Consider the following 9796-nt stretch of genomic DNA (forward strand, 5'->3'; position numbering starts at 1 on the left):
AGTTTCTATGAAACTGTTTTTCCAATAATCAAATCACACCACCTATGGATTGCTGCAATGTAGATGATTTTATAGGATTATTTTCCATATTGCATTATGAATTTAGTGATTTAACTTCATTATTTTTATATTCTAGATCTCTAGTTTTTGATATTTTATAGAAAAGCTAGTGCGATATAATAAGTTTTCTTTTCTCTCTAATATATATTTAGAAAAGCATTCATCTGCTGGAGCATTTGCGATTGTATCAAGAGGAAGAGGTTGAATATGAATACGTTATTTATTTAAGCAAATCTAAAATTGAAAATAAATTATGTGTGTTTTAATATTAAAAAAATAATGTGAGTTTTTGAGATTTGATAAACCTAAGAATGCCCACCTACATCGACTGCGATATAACTAGTACTATTTGCGCATCTTCTTTGGTATTCCTTCTTCTCTGGTTCATATAATAAAGTTGATATAATTCAATTTTTGAGAAGTGTGTCTTGGATAATTTCTTATGATATTTCTTCAACTCATGTGTTATGGATTTATATATTAAGAAGATGATTTATTGAGTATTTGAAGTCGATTTGTGATTTGTTGTGTCCAACTATGGCAGTATGTGATTTGTAGAGATAAGTTTTTTTTTGTTAGCTATGTTGTGATTTTTGATCTTTGGATGCTGTGAAATTGGCGGGAAACTGATTGGATTGATTTCTCTATTTTTTTAATGTTATATGTTTACTTTCGATTGTTATAAGCTATTCATAGCAGATTATACTTAAAGAAAATCCCGTCAATTTAAGCGTAAGGCAATTCTATTTGAATTGTGGATTTAGGTGGATGTGAACTATTCGGTCATAAGGTAATTTTAGTTGTTAGATTGTCGTTACTAAAATCAGTTCGTTTTCTTTGTAGTTCTAATCCTTACTGGTAATATGGATGTGGATTTTGCAGTTTAATCCTTTGTTTGAATGAATAACTCATTCAAATTTGTTATGCTTAAATCGATTTAAAGGCGTTACATGCATTTGTTATTTACATTTAGTTATCTATGATGGAACCAACCTCAATTATCTTTTATCTTTTCTGCTTCTTCCTCATTTCTTAATTCACTAAGAATTTCTTCTCTTTTTACTAATGTATTTTTAGCTCTTATAATAATTGCAAAAAATAAAAGAATATCTTGAATGTCATGGATATTTCTAAAAATAAAAGATGGATGTATTGTGACAGAGTTAGTAAAGAATACTTAGACGAAGTAGAGGACTTTTTAAACCACGCCTTTTTCTGAAAAACAAGATGGAGAAAAATATTTATGTCCTTGTATGGAACATGCACTTATCCATCAAGTAAATAGGGCCACAACATATGATCATCTTATGGTTAATGGTATTATGCCTTCATATAATACTTGGTTTTGTCATGGGGAATCTCTAAAGACATCAAATAATACTCAAGTAAATAATCACAACCAATCAACTTTAAGGTGCAGTGATATGAGAGGACTGATACATGATGTCTTTGGAGGCTTTACACATTTCATGGAGACTGACGTTAGTGAAAGGGGTCAGATGGAACCAAACCTACAAGAAAATACTACTCATCCATCTGGAAATCAATCTCATCCAGAGGTGGATAAGTTTGAATGGCTCATGAAGGAAGCAAACGAAAAACTATATCCTGGATGCAAGAAGTTTATCAAACTATCCTTTGTGGTGCATATCTATCGTACAAAATGCACATTCAAATGGTCAAACGAGTCTTTTAATGCTTTGCTTGGACTATTGAAGGATGCGTTGCCTAAAGGTGAAACATTGCCTCCTTCTTTCTATGTAACCAAAAAGATAGTTGAAAGCTTATTAAAGTATGAAAAGATCCATGTTTGTCCCAATGATTGCATGCTTTTTAGGAAAGAGTTTTCTAATAAAGATGTCAATGAATGAAAAATTTGTGAGGCTTCTAGATGGAAAAATAATGTTAGAAAAATTCCAGCCAAGGTCCTAAGGTATTTTCCTTTAAAGCCAAGGTTGCAGAGATTGTTTATGTCTTCAGAAACTTCTAAAGCAATGCGATGGCATCATGAAGAGCGCAACAAAGATGAAGTTCTAAGACATCCTGCAGATTCTGAAGCTTAGTATTAGCTTCTTATGAGTTTAATACATTTGGTACAATGTGAACTGTTCATAGTACATGGCCAATTATTTTAATGGAATATAATCTTCCACCATGGATGTGCATGAAGCAAGAGTTCTTCATTCTGTCCTTACTTATTCCTGGACCGAAAGCACCTGGCAATAATATTGATGTATTTTTGCAACCTTTAATAGAAGATTTAAATGAATTATGGGATGTCGGAGTAGAAACATATGATTCCTCTACTAAGAAGATATTTCAAATGCGAGCAGCTCTTATGTGGACTATAATTGATTTTCCACCATATCGTACTCTCTCTGGATGGTGCACTTATGGCCGGTTTGTATGCCCTTCTTGCAACATAAACACTCAATCTAGAAGGCTCAGACATGGCAAAAAGTTTTGTTACATGGGGCATCGAAGCTTCTTAAAGTCGGGACATAAATATCGGAATGATGCAAAATCGTTTGATGGGACTAAAAAAACAAGACCTGCACCTTGTCCAGTATCTAGGTCACTAGTGCTTAATCAAATTAAAAATATAAAATTTACTCTTGGCCAGCCGAGTGAAGGGGTAAGTGGGGTAATGAAAAATACATGGAAAAAGAGGAGCATTTTTTCGATCTTCCTTATTGGGAGTCTAACTTAGTGCGGCATAATCTTAATGTGATGCACATAGAAAACAATGCGTGTGATAACTTAATTTATACACTATTGGATCTTGGTAAGAAATCTAAAGACAACTTAGAAGCTCGTCTGGACTTGAAGGAGATGAAAATAAGACCAAGCTTATGGCCTCAATATCGAGCTAGTGGGAGAGCATATCTTCCTGCTACTTTCTTCATAATGTCTCCGAAGGAAAAGAAGTTATTTTATGAAGTACTACAAAATGCCAAGTTTCCACATGGCTATGCATCTAATATCACATGTTGCATTCGCAAACGAAAAATATCTGGGCTAAAAACTCATGATTTCCATGTTATAATGCAAGAACTTCTTCCTCTTGCCTTACAGAGATCAATAGATAAAAGAGTCAGTTCAGTTATAATTGAACTATGCACGTTCTTTCGTGTTTTGTGTAGCAAAGAGCTAAAACTAGACAAGTTAAATTCACTTGAAGAAAAAATTCTAGAAACCTTGTATACTATGGAGAAACTCTTTATCCCAGGGTTCTTTACTGTTATGGTACACTTGGTTATTCACTTGGCAATTGAGGCTAAACATGCGGGGTCAGTACATTATCGCTGGATGTACCCATTGAAAGGTATGTAGAATACCAGTGAATTTTTATTAGATATATTTAGTTGTTAGATATTATAATCTCAAACTAATAACATTGCTTTATTTCATATAGGTACTTGGGTATGTTAAAATCATATGTTCGTAATCGTGCATGCCTAGAAGGTTCAATAGCAGAAGCATATATAGCAAATGAATGCTTGGCATTTTGCTCACGATATTTGGAGGGCGGAGATTCAAGGTCTTATTTCTCAAGAAAATACGATGACAACATTGAGCATGAAACTAGTAAAGAAGAATGTCTTTTTCCTACTGTTGGAGAGTCCTACAGTGGAGTAGGTATATTTGAGTTGGATGAGAAAATATGGTTGCAAGCACATCGACATGTGCTTTTCAATTGCGAGTCAGAGGTGGTTGAGAATTATAAAAATATCACGACCCAAAACCTAACCCTTCATGATGGCGCATATCATGGTACTAGGCAAGCCGACATTTCCAAGACTCTTTTAAAATTGTAACAGAAGTGAATTAAGACATTTAAAATATCCAGAGTTTTTCATAAATATGGGGTAAAACCCAAATAAAAACATAAGTACAGAAAAATAGCCTGACATCGGGGTGTCACTAAGTCATGAGAATCTAGATAACCAAACTAATACAATCAATGTCTAAGTATCAATACAAGACAGAAATAATTATATAGAAGGAGAGACAAGGCCCTGTGGACGCTGGCAGCTGCCTCGTAGTCTCCGGTACTCGATCCTCTCGAACTCAACGACCTCCGTAATCAAACACACCTGGACCTACACATGAAGTGCATGGTGTAGCATGAGTACGACCAACTTAGCAAGTAACAAAAATAAATAAGGAACTGAGAAGCAGTGACGAGCTATGCAGTACAGTTCATTTTAAAATTTTTCAGTAAAGAGTAAACATGCTTTCAAATCCTGTGGTATAAGTCAAAAACAATTTGCACTCATGTAAAACAGATATAAATCTTCCAAAAATTTCACAACAACAACATATAACAACCAAGTGCAACAATAAATAAAGCATGTACAGCCTCTCAAGGCAGCAGTCACTCAACCCATCTCAACCTCACACTCTGGGCTCTCAGCCCTCAATACACACTCTTAATAGGTACATGCGCTCACTGGAGGTGCCCAGACTCATGAGGGGCTCACGTGCTGCACGGACAACTCACGTGCTATAATATCATATCTGGATCAGCACGGACAACTCACTTTCCATAGTATAAACATAAGGATCTGCACGGACAACTCACGTGATGCATGGACAACTCACATGCCATAGAACAATACCTCACAACCAGGCCTTTGACCTTACTCAGTCATGAACCTCTCTGGTCCCATAACTCTCAATAAAGAAAGGGAAAGCAGCCCAAATCAAAGTGTTACAGTATCTCATCAAGGAAAAACAAATAACAAAGACTGAGGTAAACATATACGGGAAACACTATGACTGAGTATAACTACCATGAGCAGGAATATAGCCTAAGCATGATTTCTAACATGAAAGGCGGTCAAGTTCTAGTAAAACAGGAATGCATATAAACACAAATAAAGGCTATTAGACTTCACAGTCTCCCGGGACTAACAAAGTCTCAATCCCGCACGGCGTACATCCACACGCCCATCACCTAGCATAGGTGCCACCTCCAAACAGTCACATTATACCAAAATTCGGGTTTCATACCCTCAAGACCAGATTTAAAATGGTTACTTACCTCAACAGCATAGAACTCCTACTTCGGAATGCTCTTGCCCCTCGATTCGGTCTCTAAATGCTCCAAATCTATTCACAATCAGTACAATACCATCAATTTAGGCAAAAGGAATGAATTCCACAAGAAAATACCAAATTAGACTCAAAACCCAAAATTAGATCACCCCCCACCCCGGGCCCACGTCTCGAAATCTGACCAAAGTCACAAAACCCAAAAGTCATTCTCTCACGAGTCTAACCATACCAAATTTACCAAAGTCCGACATCAAATGACCATTCAATTCCCCAAAATTAACTCTCCAAATCCCTATGCTCAAACCCCCAAATTCCACCTCAGAAACTCACCAACTAGGTGTAAAATCAGTGGGGGAAACATAATCATTGAAGAAAACCCCTCTCAAAATCTCTAAAATCCGAGATCAAAATGTTAGAAATGGTGAAAAATCTCGAAACCTCATATTTATGTGTTCTGCCCAGGGCTTCCGCACATGCGGCTCAAATCCCGCTTCTGCAGTCCCACTTTTGCGGTTGACAGTACGCTTCTGTGGAAATCACTAACTTCTCCATCTATCGCATCTGCGGCCTCGCAGTTGTGGAAATAACCTCGCACCTGCGGCCACTGCCAAGCCTCCTCATTTTCGCTTCTGCGGGCTACTTCCCGCTTCAGCGGGATCGCATATGTGCACACCCACTCGCACCTGTGGTTCTCCCCAATCCTACACACTCTCGCACCTGCGTCAGTCCTACCGCACCTATGACGTCGCACCTGCGGCCCTACCCTCGAAGGTGCGATTACACCAACAACAGCCAACTTCAGAAATTTTCCAAACTTCCAAGTTGATCCGTTAACCACCCGAAATCACCCCGAGCCCCTCGGGACCTCAATAAAACATACTAACAAGTCGTATAAACCCATATGAACTTAGTCGAACCTTAAAATCACTCCAAACAATATCAAAACACCAAATTACCCTCGGATCAAGCCTAAGAACTTCTAAACTTTCAAATTCGACAACCGATGCCAAAACCAACCCAACCATGTCCGAATGACCTCAAATTATATACACACGTCACAAATGACACCACGAACCTACTCCAACCTCCAGAATTCTATTCCGACCCCGATATCAAATTTTCCACTGCCGACCAAAATCGCCAAATTTTCAACTTTCGCCAATTCAAGCCTAATTCTACTATGGACCTCCAAATCACATTACGGAAGCATTCCTAAGTCAAACATCACCGAATGAAGCTAATGGAAACATCATAATTCAAATCCGAGATCGTCTACACATAAGTCAACATCCGGTTGACTTTTCCAACTTAAGCTTCTATTTTAGAGACTAAGTGTCTCATTCCACTCTGAAACCACTCCGGACCCGAACCAACTAACCAGGCATGTCATAATATAGATTAAAAGCACAAAGGAAATAGAATAACTCTCGAAACGACTGGCTGGGTTGTTACATCCTCCCCCTCTTAAACAAACGTTCGTCCTCGAACGGATCTAGAAACATACCTAGAGTCTCGAATAGGCGTGGATATTTGCTCCGCATCTCCCGCTCGGTCTCCTAGGTGGCCTCCTCCACAGGCTTACCTCTCCACAACACCTTCACCGAAGCTATGTCCTTTTACCTCAAATTCCGAACCTGCCGATCCAAAATAGCCACCATCTCCACATTATAAGTCATATCACCCTCCAACTAAACCGTGCTGAAGTCTAGAACATGGGACGGATCGCCAACATACTTATGGAGCATGAAAACATGAAACATTGGATGCACACTCGACAAACTTGGTGGCAAGGCAAGCTTATAAGCCCCCCCATCCTGTGAAGCATCTCAAAAGGCCCAATGAACCGGGGGCTCAACTTGCCCCTCTTTCCAAACCTCATAACACCTTTCATGGGTGATACCTTCAGCAAAACCTTCTCCCCAACCATAAAAGACACATCACGGACCTTCCTGTTCACGTAGCTCTTCTGCCTAGACTGCGCCGTGCGAAGCCGCTCCTGAATCAATTTCACCTTATCTAATGCATCCTGGACCAAGTCTGTACCCAAGAGCCTGGCCTCACCCGGCTCAAACCATCCTACTGGAGATCTACACCTCCTCCCATATAAAGCCTCGTATGGAGCCATCTGAATACTCAACGGATAACTGTTATTATATGCAAACTCCGCGAGCGGTAGAAACCGATCCCATGAACCCCCAAAGTCAATGACACAAGCGCGCAACATATCCTCCAATATCTGAATAGTGCGCTCGGACTGCCCGTCCATCTGAGGGTGAAAAGTTGTGCTCAACTCAACGTGAGTACCCAACTCTTACTGCATGACCCTCCAAAACTGCGATGTAAACTGAGTGCCCCTATCTGAAATGATGGAAATTGGGACACCATACAGGCGAACAATCTTTCGGATGTAAATCTCATCCAACCGCTCTGAAGTGTAAGTAGTCCCAACTGGAATGAAGTGTGCGGACTTGGTCAGCCGATCCACAATCACCCAAATAGTATCGAACTTCCTCGAAGTCCGTGGGAGCCCAACTACGAAGTCGATGGTGATCTGCTCCAACTTCCACTCCGGAATCTCTAACCTCTGAAACAAGCCACCCGGTCTTTGATGTTGATACTTAACCTGCTGATAGTTGAGACACCAGGCCACAAACCCAACTATATCCTTCTTCATCCTCATCCACCAATAGTCCTGCCTCAAATCTTGGTACATCTCTGCGGCACCCGGATGGATGAAATATCGCGAACTATGGGGCTCCTTAAGAATCAACTCCTGAAGCCCATCTATGTTAGGCACACATATCCGAACCTACATCCTCAACACGCCGTCATCACCAATAGTCACACCCCTAGATTCACCTCTCTGAACCCTGTCCTGAAGAGCGAGCAAATGAGGGTCATCATACTGACGCTCCCTGATACGATCATAAAGAGAAGACCTGGAGACCATGCAAGCCAACACCCGACTAGGCTCCGAAATATCCAATCTCACAAGATGACCCACTAAGGCCTAAACATCCAATGCCAAAGGTCTCTCTGCTGCTGGAAGATATGCTAAAATCCCCAAACTCTCTACTCGGCGACTTAAAGCGTCGGCCACCACATTGGCCTTCCCCGGATGGTATAAAATAGTGATATCATAGTCCTTAAGAAGCTCCAACCATCTCCGCTGACACAAATTAAGATCTTTTTGCTTAAACAGATGATGCAGACTCCGGTGATCAGTATAAATCTCACAATGAACCCCATACAAATAATGACGCCAAATCTTCAAGGCGTGAACAATGGTTGCTAACTCAAGATCATGGACATGATAGTTCATCTCATGGGTCTTCAACTTGCACGAGGTGTAGGCAATCACCCTACCCTCCTGCATCAAAATACAACCAATACATATCCTCTAGGAATCACAATACACGGTGTAAGAACCTGAAGCTGATGGCAGAACTAACACTGGAGCTATGGTCAAAGCAGTCTTGAGTTTCTGAAAACTCTCCTCACACTCATCCGACCACCTGAATGGAGCACCCTTTTGGGTCAATTTGGTCAAGGGCGAAGAAATAGATAAAATACACTCCACAAAGCGGCGGTAATAACCTGCCAAACCAAGAAAGCTCCTAATCTACGTGGCTGCGGACAGTCTGGGCTAACTCTGCACTGCCTCTATCTTCTTTGGATCCACCTGAATACCCTCACTGGACACCACATTCCCCAAGAATGCTACTGAATCGAGCCAAAACTCACACTTGGAGAACTTTGCATAAAGCTTCTCCTCCCTTAATCGCTGCAATACAACCCTCAAATGTTGGGCATGCTCCTACTGGCTACGAGAGTACACCAGGATGTCATCAATGAATACAATAACGGATGAGTCTAAATAGGGCTGGAATACACTGTTCATCAAATGCATGAACGTTGATGGGGCATTGGTCAGCCCAAAAGACATCACCAAAAACTCATAATGGCCATAACGGGTCCTTAAATTTGTCTTAAGAATATCCGAATCCCGAATCTTGAGTTGGTGATAACCGGACCTTAAATCAATCTTGGAGAACACCCTCGCTCCCTGAAGCTGGTCAAATAACTCATCAATATGAGGCAAAGGATACTTGTTCTAGACAGTGAACTTGTTCAACTGCCTGTATTCAATGTACATTCTCATGGAACTATCCTTCTTCTTCACAAATAGAACCAGTGCACCCCAAGGTGACACACTAGGCCGAATAAACCCCTTATTAAAGAGTTCTTGAAGCAGTTCTTTCAACTCCTTCAACTCTGCCGGTGCCATATGATACGGTGGAATAGAAATGGGCTAAGTGTCGGGCACCAAATCAATACCGAAGTCAATATCCCTGTAAGGCGGCATACCCGGCAGGTCTGCAGGAAACACATCTGAAAAGTCACGTACCACCGTAACAGAATCAATGGCAGGAGTCTCTACGCTAACATCCCTCACAAACGCCAAATAAGATAGGCAACCCTTATCAACCATATGTTGAGCCTTCAAATATGAAATCACCCTACTGGGTACATAATCTATAGAACCGCTCCACTCAACCCTCGAAAATCCCGGCATCGCCAATGTCACGGTCTTAGTGTGACAATATAGAATTGCATGACATGGAGATAACCAATCCATAACCAATATTACATCAAAGTCAACCATACTGAGCAG

The sequence above is a fragment of the Nicotiana tabacum genome, chromosome 21 (assembly GCF_000715075.1).
Source record: "Nicotiana tabacum cultivar K326 chromosome 21, ASM71507v2, whole genome shotgun sequence".
Taxonomy (NCBI): domain Eukaryota; kingdom Viridiplantae; phylum Streptophyta; class Magnoliopsida; order Solanales; family Solanaceae; genus Nicotiana; species Nicotiana tabacum.